The sequence below is a fragment of the Zeus faber genome, assembly GCF_960531495.2.
Source record: "Zeus faber genome assembly, chromosome: 19".
NCBI classification, from domain to species: domain Eukaryota; kingdom Metazoa; phylum Chordata; class Actinopteri; order Zeiformes; family Zeidae; genus Zeus; species Zeus faber.
The window spans coordinates 26,104,018-26,120,047 of record NC_137206.1 but is presented as its reverse complement, the minus strand read 5'-3'; positions in this window follow the sequence as shown (position 1 = coordinate 26,120,047).

The following is a 16,030-nucleotide window of genomic DNA, read 5'->3' as shown; positions in this document are numbered from 1 at the left end:
TCCACGGGGCTGTGGTGTTTGGGGGCTTCGGGGCCCCTTGCGCTGCTTGGAGGCGCCGCAACATAATACCGACCTTCTACACCAGTACCAATGGGGATAAGTCATAAACACTCACCGGTGGACATCTTACACACATACACACACCCACGCATGCATGCACGCAAACACGCACACACGCACCCCTGCTTGGAGTGCACCCCAGCAACCGGGGGTGCTTTACTCTCCTTTCCTCCCTCATTTACTGCCATAACTTTGACAGGAAGAGGCCACGGGACCAGTTGTAATTCCAGTTTTCCTGGACCTAATTCAGTTTTTCAATACATGTTGTCATCCAATGTTCATGTTTTTGTGTAAATGTTGTATGTTTCTATGTTTATTTGTCTCACCGTGGTGATTCTCCCCCTCTTGGAGTAGTGATCAGTTGTTTATAGACCCAAACATGATAAATAATTCTCCAAAGAGGGGGGTTGGTGGTGGCTATCCATAACCAAAACTGTGCTCTTGTCATTCTACAGGTCATCCACAGGACAGAGTTATTGCAGCAGTTCTTGATGATTTAAGAATTAATAAAGAATTGCATTGCAGGTTGAGAACTTGAACTCCTCTTGCAGACTAACTCTGTCCTGGATGCAAATGGCAAACAAATACTCTGTGTTGTATGCCCAGCATGCTGACAGCACAGGTAAAAAAAAAAAAAGAAAAAAAAAAAGGAAAACAGTGCGTTATGGCACTGTTTCATCCTAGAGGTACTTTGGGGTACTGCAGGGCGTACTCAGAAAAAAATAAATAAAATTATGTTAAAAATATTGGTTATATATAATAATTTTAAAAAACACATACAACGCACATATAGTACAGTACAAAATGTATGTGTATTTTATTTTCTTCCAATGCCAGTAAAGGGGATGCTCTGCTGAAATAACGATCTTAGCGTGGGTACACTACTGAAAAAAGTTTGAGAACCACTGTTTATGGTAGAGATTTAATACTTTTTAATAGGGTTGGACAATTAACAGGATGAAATATCACAATATTTTGGAGGAATACTTTGTCATAGATAAAAGCTATTTTGGGGACGACCATTTTTTCTTTGACAAGATATTTACTTATGATATGATCACCCATCCCTACTTTTTGTCACTTGTTATGTATATACATCTACACCTTATTTGCACATAAAATGGCATTCATAAACGTAACCTTTTCACCTGTTAGTTTCCCCTCTCACCATTTTCCAGCACAGAGATGTCGGTGAAGTTGCTCTTGTCCGTCTGGTGTTCTGACGCCACGGCAGAGAACTCCATGTCACCGGAATTCAGGATGGCTGCCAGAGTGCTGTACACACTGCCCAGCTCCTGCAGGGTAAACACTGGACTGTATCAGGTGATAACTCATGGATTAAACTTGGAGGTCAATTGTCCCCTGTCAAGTGCTGTATTTTCGCCCAATTATAATAATCATAATAATAATAATAATTATAATTATAATGTAATGTGGCAGATCCGCCTACCAAACACGACCCGAGTGGCATTTTCAGGGTTCTCCGACACAGAGACACATGGAGTGGACGATGGAGTAGAAACACACCAGTTTATTGTAGCCTGTTGGCTAGGTGGAACCAGCCCGGAGCAGATGTACAACATGTCATGACAAGAGCTTTTCTCCTGTGTGTGTGGGGATGAGGGTTTTACCTCTTGCTTGTTGATTTGTCTCATGAGCAACAGGTGTACAGTCACACTGATCCAGGGCCCAATTTTCAGACCCAGGCCAGGCGGGGCTGCTCAAACCACACCATCCCCACACCACAAATAATAATGACAAATCATTTTGATTATATTTAATTCACATTTTGAAACAATGTCATATGAGAGACGGGCATTGGACAATTTCTGTCTGTGTTTGTCATTTAGTTCACAATTGCCCCATATGGCTTTGGTACGTTTAATTATCTGATACTGTACACTGAAAAAAACTTTCAACTTGCAAGAATTGAAGGCTCCTTCCAAAAACATGAACTTGAAGGCCCCAGGTCCGTCCCTTGTTTAACTATGAAAATTGTTTGCTATCATCCCGGGACCTCTATTATTTTTCAATGATTGGGAATCATTGGTAGTGATGGCATCAGAATATTTTAAATTGATCCAGCGTCACAGAAGAACGTGGCTGCGATTTCCCCATTGAACTACTATTTTGTAGTCTGAAGCCATTCTCTGGGTGCTGAATCGAAAAATAACGTTAGGTGAAAAATAATATTCAGTTTTTGCCCTCCAAGTGGGAAAAGCTTGGTCCCCCCTCGTTATACCAAGATGACTTTCATACACCAATGGTCAACTACTGACATAATCAAGGTTCCGTGTGTTTTGATCTTTTCTCATGGTTCTGGGACATGCTGTACTTGCTTGGTAACAGCTGTGATCACTCTTTTAACAGGTAGCCCTTCTCCCAGAGCAATGCTTCAAAATCAATTAAACCTCCATCAGATACTCGGTGTTTTGTTGAGCAGCAGTTCTCAGTTCAGGTTCCCAGTGATTACACCAGAAGTGCTATCGACATGCGGATCCCACAGGCGATCCGTCCGCTCAGCCTCATTTATTCGGCTCTTTGTGGGCATAGAATTAAATTTGAATTCAAAAAGTAAGTTACCTTTTTGCCTTGAAATCTAAACTTTTGCCAACTTACTATATCACATTCCTTTAACTTCTGTGTAGTGTACGAGTAGAATATTTAAGTTGTGCCACAGCACCTCTGGGAATGGTTGATATTCTTCCACCACCGACCGGCTCACTTTCAGTTTTTCCTCAATATGAAGAGCTACTTTTTGTTGATTTCACTTAAAAAATATTACGGTTATTTTTGTTAGGGTTTATAAGGAACTATTTTAAAGGAACTATTATTTGTGAAGTAACCCTAACCCTGAACCTAAACCTAAACCCACAAACGCTGTAAAATTTGAACACTAACACAGATTTTGCAAATGTTTTATCGTGTTTACAACTTCAGTGGAGTTTGAGTCAACTAAGATCTCTTTTTGGAGAACAAAACTTATGGAGCCCAAAATACCAAAGTTTGGTTCATATTCACTGTTACCCCCTTTCACAAGGTTAGACAACTTAAAGGCAAAGTCCTTTGGGAAGATTTACGAATAACATTTACAATTGTGATGGTCATTTGGGACTAGGAACACAGTGCTTAGGTTGGTGGTCAATTATTGATTGCGTTCCATTCTTGTACAAGCACACACGTGCATTTGTGTATGTTATCTGTGTGTGTGTGTGTGTGTGTGTGTGTGTGTGTGTGTGTGTGTGTGTGTGTGTGTGTGTGTGTGTGTGTGTGTGTGTGTGTGTGTGTGTGTGTGTGTGCGTGCGTGTGTGCGCGCTTGTGTGTGTGTGTGTGTCTGTGTGTATGTCTGTGTGTGTGTCTGTGTGTGTGTTTGTGTATGCCTTGCACATTTCGGGCACACCTCTCTTAGCCCTGTGGCCAGCAATTAACGCTCCATACCTCCAGAGTGAATCCAATGACTTTGAAACACTGCTCCACTGCGTCAAACTGCTCCTTGTAGAAGATGTTGCTCACGATGTCGGGCCCCAGTTTAATGTGCTCGTTGCACAGGTACCTGCAGCGCGGCGACAGAGGGAACACAAATAAGGTGGAGGTCGCCGGTCAGAGCTCTGGGGTGGGGTGGGGAGTGACGGCGTTATAAGTGAAGGTTATGTCACGTCAAACCAATTGCACCTGGGGGTTTTGCTGTCAGAGAGTTTGTAGTGGGCGAGCTTCTTCCTGTCAGCGAGGCCGGCGTAGATGTAGTAGAAGATGTGGAAATTACGCTCTCCCCTAGGGAGAAACGGGCAAAGTTTTATTCAGGGTGGAATTGGTGGGGATTTGTGCGTTTCTACAGAAGCTTGGCATAAAAAAAAAAGGCTGAACAAGTCTGAACAATTTTAAAAATGTAATTAAATAAAATAGCAACAATAGCCAAAAATTACAAAAAATAAATAGTTACATTTTTACAAATATCCAGAATATGATTCTATGCACAGGATAAATTATTGGTGTGGGTATAGATTAATATTATAATTATTATAAATTATTACCGAAAGAATAAAGTTTATAAGTATATAAAAGGTTAAGGAAATATTACCTTATATTAGGCACATTGGTATATTTCATTTCATGTCAAATTTTCTTAGTTGTGATATTTTGCATCTTCACAGAATGTGAATTTTTGTCTTTGTTCTAAATTGTAGAATTACAGGCTATGTCTTAGGCGGTTGGGTAACCAATCTCATCTTGGACCAGTCTGCCTTTGAATCTCAAATAAGGAACCCTGCACCACAATCTGTGATCAAACCGGAAATAAGCTTGACCCTTCACTTGACCCATTTTCCTCTCCAGACACCTGATAAATAAAAAAAAAAGGGATTGATTGAACCGAACTGAACGCTGAAATCAAATGCCACTTGTCTCTGCAGGCCATAAACAGCAAGGAATGGAGACGGCAGAGAGGGAAAGAGAGGCAGAAAGAGGGAGCAGGAGGTAGCGAGAAAGCCCATCACGCTGATCCCTGGCCAACAGGCTAGAAAAATAGCCCTCCTGGCAATGCCCTGTCAGGAACCAGCTGGAGATTCTCAATTTACATTTTTGGGAATTTCAACATCAAATGAAGGGCAAAAAAGTGCAACGCAACCTGAAATATGACTGGATTGGCTCCATCAGGTGAGGAGAGAGAAATAGGTGACTAGATAGATAGATAGATAGATAGATAGATAGATAGATAGATAGATAGATAGATAGATAGATAGATAGATAGATAGATAGATAGATAGATAGATAGATAGATAGATAGATAGATAGATAGATAGATAGATAGATAGATAGATTGATAGATAGATAGATAGATAGATTCATAGATAGATAGATCATCGTTGGCATGACTTCACAGCTCATGCCGACAACCCTCCACTCAGCTATCTATCTATCTATCTATCTATCTATCTATCTATCTATCTATCTATCTATCTATCTATCTTTCTAGATAGATGGAAAATACATACGTAGCCTGGTGGATGACTCTTGACTTCTCCAGCAGGTACTCAGTTATCTGCGCTCCGACCACCGTTCCTCCGCAGGTGAACTTCATCTCGAGGTATTTCCCAAAGCGGCTGGAGTTGTTGTTGATGGCGGTGCAGGCGTTTCCAAAGGCCTCCACCAGGTTGTTTACCAGCAGAATCTTTTCCTGCAGCGTCCGGTTATTTGCCTGAATAGAACGGATTGACAGTTTATTCAGAACATGGAATTATAGACGGTGAACAAGATAATCTTTTTGGTGAATGTATGCAAAAATGGATTTACATGATAATTTCTGCCTTGAATGCCTTGCCCAAGAGACACTCCCTTTACCAAGAATTCTGCAGTTTTAAGTCATTACTAGGTCTTTTCATTTAACATACTGAACATACAGTCCCTCTGCAATGTGTTATGTTTGCATGTACAGTAGATTCCCTTCGAGGCAATATCAACATTCTCCACCGCCATAAACAAACCCCCTTTCTGTATTTTTAAATAGTAAGGACACCTCAATGCTGTGGATCGTTTTGGACTCACCTTCCCCAGCACAGTAAGCTGCTGCACCAGGAGGTGGGCACTCTCCGTTTTCCCCGCTCCGCTCTCCCCGCTGATCACTATACACTGCATACAGGATGAAAATTAAATAAAATTTATATCACATATCTCATAAAATAATAATAAAATAACATTAAACTGAATTTTATCGTCATTACACGTACAATGGAAATCTGTCATTGCTGCAAATGGGCAAGAAAAGAAAGTAGCATAGCTATTTTCAATGGCAAATGTGAAAGGGATGGCAATAAAATTTATATAATAAAAATGCAGTAAGCAAGGAGCAAGGAGGCAATAAATGCAGTAAATATTGATATAATAGAAAGCTCAATGTGTCCAAAGTACTGACAAATGAGGAGCAGTGAAAGCACAACATGCATATACACAGAATACAAGGATGCAGAAGAGGAGTCTGTGGTCGGACGCAGCAGGCGGACGCTGTGCAAACAAGACAGACAGGTCTTAGCTCTGGTTTTCATAGTTATTCACATTCAAATAACTTTATTATCCATGGAGATGGAAATTTGTTTTGTGCAGCTGATATACACTGTGTCCAACATCCACAGATACAGTAGATCATAGAAAAGCAGGGAAGTGGTCCAATAAAAAAACAAGTAATCTCTAGTATTCCAGTCTCACAGGTATATGCATTAACATCATGGTATGTGTCTGTAACTCCCAGTGTTAATATGGAATTATACTACTGATATAATCCCGTTCTCCCTATTTCCCATTAAATTTTATGTTTTCTGCTAGTGCTACATTAAGACAATTTAATTCAATGATTTGATTTGTTGTTTTCTTGATAACAGCTCATTTAAGAGGTTGCAGAAAGTTTTCAAAGTCACACTAATCACACCAGGGACAAAGCTGGAATATGAATCCAACAGTATGAACGGCATACTGTTCTCCTTTTGTGTTTTAATTCAAGGAATGCTCTGCAAACACATCACCTGGTCTGTGTTGTACGACACCATGGACTGGTAGGCCACATCGGCCACAGCGAAGATGTGTGGAGGGTTGGCAGCATGCTCAGCTCCCACATACATCTTGGTGTACTGAGATGGGAGGAAGATGAAAGACAAGAAAAGACAACAAACTTTGTCTGTATCAGCGCTTCATGGATGTGTATAAAGACACATACAGTAAATAACATATAAACACAACACAAGATGTGTCACACTTATAACAGTACAAATCAATCAATGTATATATTTAGCAAAAGAAAAAGAAAGCCTAAATTAAAATAAAATACTGGATATATTGAAGCTTAAAGATGAGGGAGAAAATGAGGCATAGTGTGTGTGTGTGTGTGTGTGTGTGTGTGTGTGTGTGTGTGTGTGTGTGTGTGTGTGTGTGTGTGTGTGTGTGTGTGTGTGTGTGTCCGGGCAATGAGATGAAGCAAATCGAATTCAGCCGCCTCACTAATGAGATACAGCGGGACACACTTAGTGGATTATTGGCCGAAAAACAAACACACACACAAACACACACACACACACACACACACACACACACACACACACACACACACACACACACACACACACACACACACACACACACACACACACACACACACACACACACCTGTGGAGTGTAGATCTCCATGTTGTGGAAAGGGTTGACAGCGATGAGGATGTCTCCCACATAGGTGTAGATCTGGTCCCTGCCGTACCGACTCTGGAGCTGGTCTGTGACGATGTTCTGGATTTAAAAAAATATATTGAAATTATATTGCTGATTGGTCATTGTTGGTGGTTATTGTTGGATAGATAGATGGATGGATGGATGCAGTATGTGTGTGTGTGTGTGTGTGTGTGTGTGTGTGTGTGTGTGTGTGTGTGTGTGTGTGTGTGTGTGTGTGTGTATGTGTGTCGGTCGTAGCTGCACGTAATGCATGTGTTGTGGTGTGTGTGTGTGTGTTTGACAAAAAAGACAATTTAAACTTGTCCAGTTTAATCTTAATCTTTAATCTTAATCAGGAGGGAAAGTTCACCAAATTCAAGGTACTTTTGACCCTAAATTAATTCATAACTAATATTTTGATAGGATCCTCAATACGCCCTTTTTTCTGTATTAATACATGCATGAAAATTAGGGTATTATCAGAAGAAAACAATCTAATACCACTAGGAATCTTTCATTTCATTTAATTGTCTTAATTCTCATTCAATTGATTGAATGCTATATATGACTTTTTAAAGACCTTCATTGGCCTGCTTTATTAGTTAGTTTTTGCAGTAATGTTGTTACCACGGAAAAACCTCATTTGCTGGAAGCGCACGATGAGCTCATCTAATCAAATCTAATCAAAAGTATTTCAAACGCAACGGTTACAACCAAAGGATATATTGGATTATGTCTTGCCCTGAGGTGTGGAATCAGAAGACCATAGCATCGATGCTTTATCTGGACGCGGTGCCATGATTAATTTCTCCGTCTTCCCACCACCCGGACACCAGCAACATCAACAACATGCCAGCACTGCCTCAGTCACGCCTCCAAGTGTCCATGTTGAAGGATGGCTCGAAATATCCACCGGCAACTCAGACTGCTTGTATCATTCAATACATCAGTGGAGCGCTCACATTTGATAAATTGCTCTAAATCGTTCCTGGACACTGGTTCTGTTTTTCTCCTTCTCCTATTTCTTCTTCTTCTATCACTCCACATAGCGATTTAGGATAAAACACCAAAGGGTCTCCAACAGTTTTCCATATAAAACATATTTTCCATAAAAAATACTGATCTTCGAATCTGTATTTTACTTTCAGATGCAACACTTACCTGTAGAGCATACATAAATATGATTGATCAAAGCAAGTGTGGCTGCCGATTTTAAATGGTCCACATTTTTGAAAAAAAAAACACCCTTCGTCTCCAGTAAAAGCTACAACTCTGAACGTCTCACCTCATCCAGCACTTCTTGGGTGGCGAGGTCGTCGGCCTCATCGAAGGCGACCTGCGACTTCATCTTCGTGTGCATGTGCTCATGTCTAAGATTATATAAAATAAAGTCAAATTTGAAATGACCCTTGAAAAGGCCAAAATATAAGCAAACTTTGGATCCAAATTTTATCATGCTACATCAGAGTCATGGAGGCCTGTTAAATGCCTCCAATAGAGAAAAGCTCATTCTATGTCTGATCGTTATGTTCTTATGGCCCCAACTGAAAAGCTCAGAGTTTAGACTGTTCAGTTTAAGGAATGCATCACATTGGTACTTGGCATTGGTCAATTCTTAAAATATAGCCCTCAGAATGGGTATCACCAATGAAAAGTAATATTGGTGCATCCTTACAAATGGCCGCCTCATCATTTCTTAGTGATTAGGTGCTTGTCCCTCTCTCATTTTGACTTGTGATATTTGTATTGAGGATTTGGGGGCAGAACATCATTCATTTCCTCTGCTGCCAAGAGACCTGGTAATTAAAGGATGTTCGCTGAACTAATGCCAGTCATATCTCATCAACCATTGGAATTAACAACTGTAGTTAAATAACTTCCAATTTGGGGAAAAAGAGGTTATAAACTTCTCCCAAATTAGCAAAGCTAATCCTTTATAGCAAGTGAAGCATTAAAAAAACTGACCAATTCCATTTGGTATTGGATAATACCATACCTACTGATTTCCCGTTGTGTACAGTAAAACAAATTGAAAGTTTACCTGGGATGGTTATGATGAGCATTATACATTATTACCAGCAGTGGTAAACTTTAGGCTGTTGAATTTATATTTTCCATTGTACAATTTGCGGTTAAGCAGTCATTCTTTAATGTAAAAAATGTATTCATAACATTCTTGATGTATCTGAGGGAAGCATTGAGCGAACACAACATGAAACGCGGGTGTGTAAACCTACGCAAAAAGACGGCAAAATGGAACTGAACAACATGGGAAGAAATGAAATGACAGCAGGGTAGCAGCGTAAAAAACAAAAAACAATCAGACTCAGCCCATGAGGTTGACTGCAAATGCATGCGTGCTCAAAAGTACCATCAGAGCTCTGTTTGGATGGATGATTTTCTACACCTACGGTGGACCAGCGGGCGCTGCATCGTTACCTGTCGTTACTGTCTGCACTTCTCTCTGTCTTTCCATGATGGCTTGAATGACACAAAATAACGTTAATATCTCAGAAAACACAGCTGTCAATGGGGCTTATGGCAAACATAACATTTTGACTGGGATTAGGTCATGGATACGACGACGGATACTTAATTGAAAATTTTAATCTACTGTGAGTCATTACATCTATAGAACACATTCAAATGGTAGACCTGTAAACATGATTTACAGGTCCAGAAGTAAGGGACATCGCTGGTCACCTTTTATAAGTGAGTGCACTCTTTAGGATAGGACAAGCTAAAAAAAAGTTGCTCCCACCCTCCCAAGTAACAATCCTTTTGTGACAAATGAAATTTTATGTTCTTTGTTGCTGGTAGGAGAATCCCTTTCTAGATGCCTATGGGGAAATTTGTCCTCCCATCCTAACTATTTTGGAGCATTGGAAAGTCCGGGAACCAACTCCAGTTGAAGAGCCAATGCGCTAGCAACAATGGAGATGAAAAACCAAAGTTGTCTCCATTACTGTCTGTTAAGAAAATGATCTACTGTAAGATGGTCCTGTACCTTGTTTTTGCAATGGTTCCAATTTGCTGGTTGAGATCAATGAGTTCCATCAGTTGTTTCTGTAGAATTTTCTCTTTACCGACAGTCTGTTTGATGAACACATGCTGGAGGAGGTCTAAAACATTGGGTCTCAGCTCAAAGTCCTTAATCAGACATCTGAGAGGTAGGGGAGGAGGAAAGTGCAGCCAACGTGGTTGGTAAAATGAGAAAGGATGAGAACGATGGAGCACAGGGAATGAGTTTGTTTACTTTACAGATAACGTTATTAAAAATAATATAATAAACCGGCGGGATCTTGTACACACTGACTCCTATCACAGAGGCCGTGTTTATACTGAGCACGGACAACACAAGCCCACCCGTTTACACCAACACACTGATACGCAAACACGCACACACACGCACGCATGCACACACACACACGCACGCACACACACACACACACACACACACACACACACACACACACACACACACACACAAACACACACTCACACACACACACACTCACACACACACACACACACACACACACACACACTCACACACACACACACACACACACACACACACACACACACACACACACACACACCATAGCATCCTCTCCAGACTCACTTGCAGATGAAGTCATTGAAGTTGTCTGACCAGAGTTCTGGCTGGTGCAGAGTAGGGGGAGGATTTCTGTTGAAGCAGAAATGGAAAAGATGAATATAAAAGATAAGGTCGGCTGGTAACGGCGCAGACTGCAGGGTGGGAACAAAGGCCAACGGCCGCCTGGTACAATTGTGTGAAATCTCAAAGCGAAATGGAAAGTTTATAGAACATTTGACTACCTATATAAAAAGCCAAAGGAGTCAGACATTTAGATAACTCAAGTACAGTTACAACTGAAGCTACAATGACCAGTCTCATCAGCTTGGGTGTCAATTAGCAGTACATATTGGCCATAAAAAAGGAGTTTTGAAAGCAAGCCAATGAGTCCAGACAGTGAGTACCTGAACTGCAGGTGATGCAAAAATGCTCACTTATTTACTGTCAGCAGCAATCACCTCAAAAATCAGGACAGCATCTGCTAGACATGGACACATTGCATCAGTAAAGAGGCTGAAGCAAACAGACCGGGATACATGAACAGAATAGGCCGCTCAATGCAAAAGTCTCAACAAAAACTACACGTTGTGAGCTTCACAAAGCCAGAATTCGTGCCAGCATTACCGTGGCAATATAGAAACATGGTGGACTGATCCATAATGGTACGGGCAGCCATCTTGTGGGAGTCATCGGATACAATAATTGCTCTGCTTTGTCCACCCCCTGTATTTATCACAATTAGTCTTTATACATTCAGAATCCTATTTTGAAGACTCAAGCTTGGGTTCAACACATTGAACCAAATGATAATATAATGTGAAAACCCAGGGCTTTCAAATAAAACCCAGACCTCAGATTGGGACACATTTTGGTTCACATCTCCTCACTATCTTTCATTTAAAGGGGAGAATTATGTGTGACACATAATTAGGCTTTAGCTATGTGACACCACATAGCTAAAGCCTAGCCGGCTCTACCAACCATTTTGCCTCAGCCAAGTTGTTGTGTTTCTCCCGTAAAATAAGCCAATTCAGACGGATTGACACGGCGAGGAGCCCTACAACACTAAAGCCCAGACAAAGCACTAATTTGCTGTAATTCCCAATCCTGTTTTAAGTGTCTTTTTACAAGCAGGTACTTGGAGAGCGGCAGAGCAGTCAATACTGCCCGCTTATGCACTGGGACCCTTTCGCCAGTCGACGCTGACAGCGATTAATTGGTCCGATGAGAGCGTATACTTCTCCGGTTTATCGCACCGCGCACACCGTGCAAACAGTAATGACGGACAATGGTAAAATGGAGTCTGCTCCCCTAATGCGTTGACTATTTAAGTGGCTTCTTTTTGTCAAGGAGATAAACAGGGCACTAAAGAACAGGGGAGCCACACACCACTCAGATGTCTACGACGTAGAGCTATTTCCCGACATGAAATATGCAATGAAATATCAGCCCATGTAGAATTATGCGGGCGGAACAAAAATCAAATACGCATCGTGGAGCAAATAAAAATGAACCTGGGTGTGTTTAAGAAACGCACTAACAGCAGTGAAGACGGTGGCTTGTCAAATTAAATCATAAATGTGAATTTTGTTGAATGCATTGTCGCGACCGCTCCAGTCCCAATGTTCATCAGAGAGGCACTCACATGTAAGGTTATGGGGATATACAGTATATTTAGTCTTAAGGCCATTATGCAATGTTTATTCTTTCTTGGTGCATGTCTAAATGCCTTTAATAATATATTTACACTGGTAAATTCCAGTTCAACCTTTCTTTGCCCAGTAAAGGCTATATTTATCCACTCATTCCTGCCATGGATACACTTCCTAATTCTGTGTATACAAAGCAGATGCTTTGGGAAATCATTTGTGAAATCTCCTCTATGTCACATTAGCGAAGCACTAAGCTGAAGCCGTGAAGCAGCTGCTGGTTGAGTGTGTTAAGAGGAGCCTCCGCAGCCTCCAGACCCTCGGCTGGAATTCTGACATTTGAGCAGGGATTTCTGTCCAATTTTGTACAATCCCTCGTTATCTTTGCACTTTCTCTCTTTTCCACACCCCCCCCCCCCTCTCCTTCTATCCATCTGCACAGTTATTCATTAGAAAAGCGAGATAGGTGATCCAGCAGTGATTGATTTGATATTCCCCCACAGAGAGGAGGGGCCCTTGGCAGGTTCTCAGACAGTGACCTGCTTCCAAGCGGCTTCCAGGCACTTTCCGTGACATCATGCATCCTTTTAAGAAGCCAGGGGGTTGTTGGTCTCCCTTTCTGAGCCTCAGTTACCATGTGTAGATGAAAAAAGTGAATTACTTTGTATTTCAGTTTATCTCTTCAGTCCAACACCTTTACTGTACATTGAAAAAATAGAGATTCAGTGTAAAACTTACACTGTATGTTTATATGTCAAACATACGTGTAGACGAGAGAAACCCAAAATAATACTATTGGACGAACATTCAATGAAAATAGACCCAAATAAATATTGATGAAGTACGTAAGAATCATACGTTCTTTTGCTGTGACATTTATTTACACACGAGCTTTCAGGCTTCATGTTGGCTTTTAATGCATTAAGCGCTCTATATTATTAACTGTTTTCTTCATGCATTATTTTATGCCATGTGATTTTTATGTCTTAAGTGTATTTCTTTGGCATTGGGAAAATGAAATGAAATGCATTATTTTTTATGCATTATCATAATAATAATAATAATAATTATTATTATTATTATTATTATTATTATTCTTATTATTTATTATTATGTCCTACAGCAGGGGGGATTCCTTTAATAAGCAGGTGAAATGAAATGAAATGTATTATTTTTTATGCATTATTATTATTATTATTATTATTATTATTATTATTATTATTATTTTATTTATTATTATTATTATTATTATTATTATTATTATTATTATTATTATTATTATTATTATGTCCTACAGCAGGGGTGATTCCTTCAAGAAGCAGGTGATAAGAATAATTACTGAATACAATTCACTATACTGTATTTTGACGTTTGCTTATTCAAAGCAAGCTCAATTTAAACATCTGCTTGTTTAAAAATAAAAACCCACATAATAAATACATACATTTCGACCAATGTAATAACTCTGTTACCATCAGCTACCTTTGTTTGGTTAGTGGGCGTGAGGGGGTTTAATTGCTGCCTTGAGCTTGGCTCTCTCAAAGTGGCCTGATTAAAAACACCAGAATAGCCCGGGGCCACATGACGGGACTGCGGCCACACAGGAGCAACCTCTGCGCTGTGCATGTGTGTGTGTGTGTGTGTGTGTGTGTGTGTGTGTGTGTGTGTGTGTGTTAAATTTGTCGTTTAATCTAATCGTACTGTACGCAACCTTGTAAAAACATATATGGGGTGTATTTGTTTGTGTGTGTTTGCGTGTGTTGTTATTGTCCATGTACATCTGACTTTGTTTGTGTTAGGTTTATATGTGTATAAGTATATAGGCGTGTATCTCTCTATTATTATGTTATTATCGTGTGTATGTTTGTTTCTGTTTTTGTACAATTTAGTGTGTATCCGCATGTGTGTAATGAAATTGATAGATTGATGCTAAATTCACTATAGATGTTTATGTGTGTACATGAATGCGTGTGTAGTGTGCCTGCATGTGTGCGTCTGCATGACTGTTTTTCTGTGTCTTTTTGTGTGTTGTTATGTCTGTGTATTTGAATGTGTGTGTCACTATATGCATGTGTGAGTGTCTGTGTATATGCGTGTACATGCACGTTGCCGTGGAGACGACAGTGATGCTCATGCAGCACTTAGATCCCAGTCAGACGTTTCACCTTCAGCCCACGACACACACACACACACACACACACACACACACACACACACACACACACACACACACACACACACACACACACACACACACACACACACACACACACACACGACGAGTAGGATCGCAACCGGGGCTAAGCCACTCGCATTGAAAATTCCGTAGTTTGCCAGACGCCGGCTCCGTGCCCCAAATTAGCTCGTCGAGAGAGCAGCGAATCATTCCTCTGGCTGCTGAGCAGTGTGGCGGAAAGGATTTTTTTTTCTTGGATTAGCTCTCTCTTCTTTTTTTTTTTTTTTGCATTTCACCAGGCTGAAGAGGAATTTTATTGGGAAATAGACTCCGCAGTCAGACCACCTGTGTTCGACGTTTGGATGAATAAAACCTAAAACCTCACATTTACTCTACTCTGGAAGAGCGAACGAGGGGTTTCATTTTAACAGTGTCACAGCACAGTCACCAGGAAGCTAAGTGGAGGCTGGAGCCAGATGAAATGGAAAGATTCAACTCGGCGGATGTGGACATTTTGATTAGGCCCCAACCAAATAATTAAAAAAATATATAAAAATAAATATTTGATATATATCGAAAAAACTGTCAAAGTACATAGTAGTTATACCCCAATATATGGGTATTGTACTGCATCTTGACAAATGAATATGCATTTTTCTATATAATTTGTCATGGGCAAGTCCTGTATTTATACCCAGTTGTTGTGTATGATTAGAAAAATGGGGAAAAAAAATCACATTTACACTGATTTTAAAAGGTTTAGGATTAAAAATGGATTACAGTCGATTTTTGATTTAAAAATATTTAAAGACGATTTAAAATCATGTTTTCAGCTCCATCCCGTACGTGGCAATCAGACCATTTTCCCCAATGTTTTGACAAAATATAATCCAGTATAAAAGTCTGTCCTAATGTTCTCATAACCATCAATATGTAATATGTTGAATAATGAGAGGATTTAGAGCGGTCAGTATCGGAATGTGTGGATAATTTGTACCGATTGAATTTGGGCCGACCAGGCTGGAAAGCTCCTCTTGTGTCTCTTTGTCATTAAAACATCTTTTTAGGAGCGTTGTGTTCCGCCTAAAGTCCCTTAGCATCGACTACCATGAAAGGTCAGCGGTCCAGGTTTTCCCTTTGACCTGACGGATTTGCGCTCACGGCATTTCTGACAGACAACTCTTAGATTTAATTTTAAATGCTCTTTATTTATTTAGCATCGTTTGAGTTTGGGTGTCTGGGCTCTACTGCTCATCACCAAAGGCATGCTTAATGAGCCAGAAACATTGGAGTGATGAGCTTGAATCGCCTCAATGGATGGGAGACTAGAGACCAACAGGTGGAGGCAGGGGACAT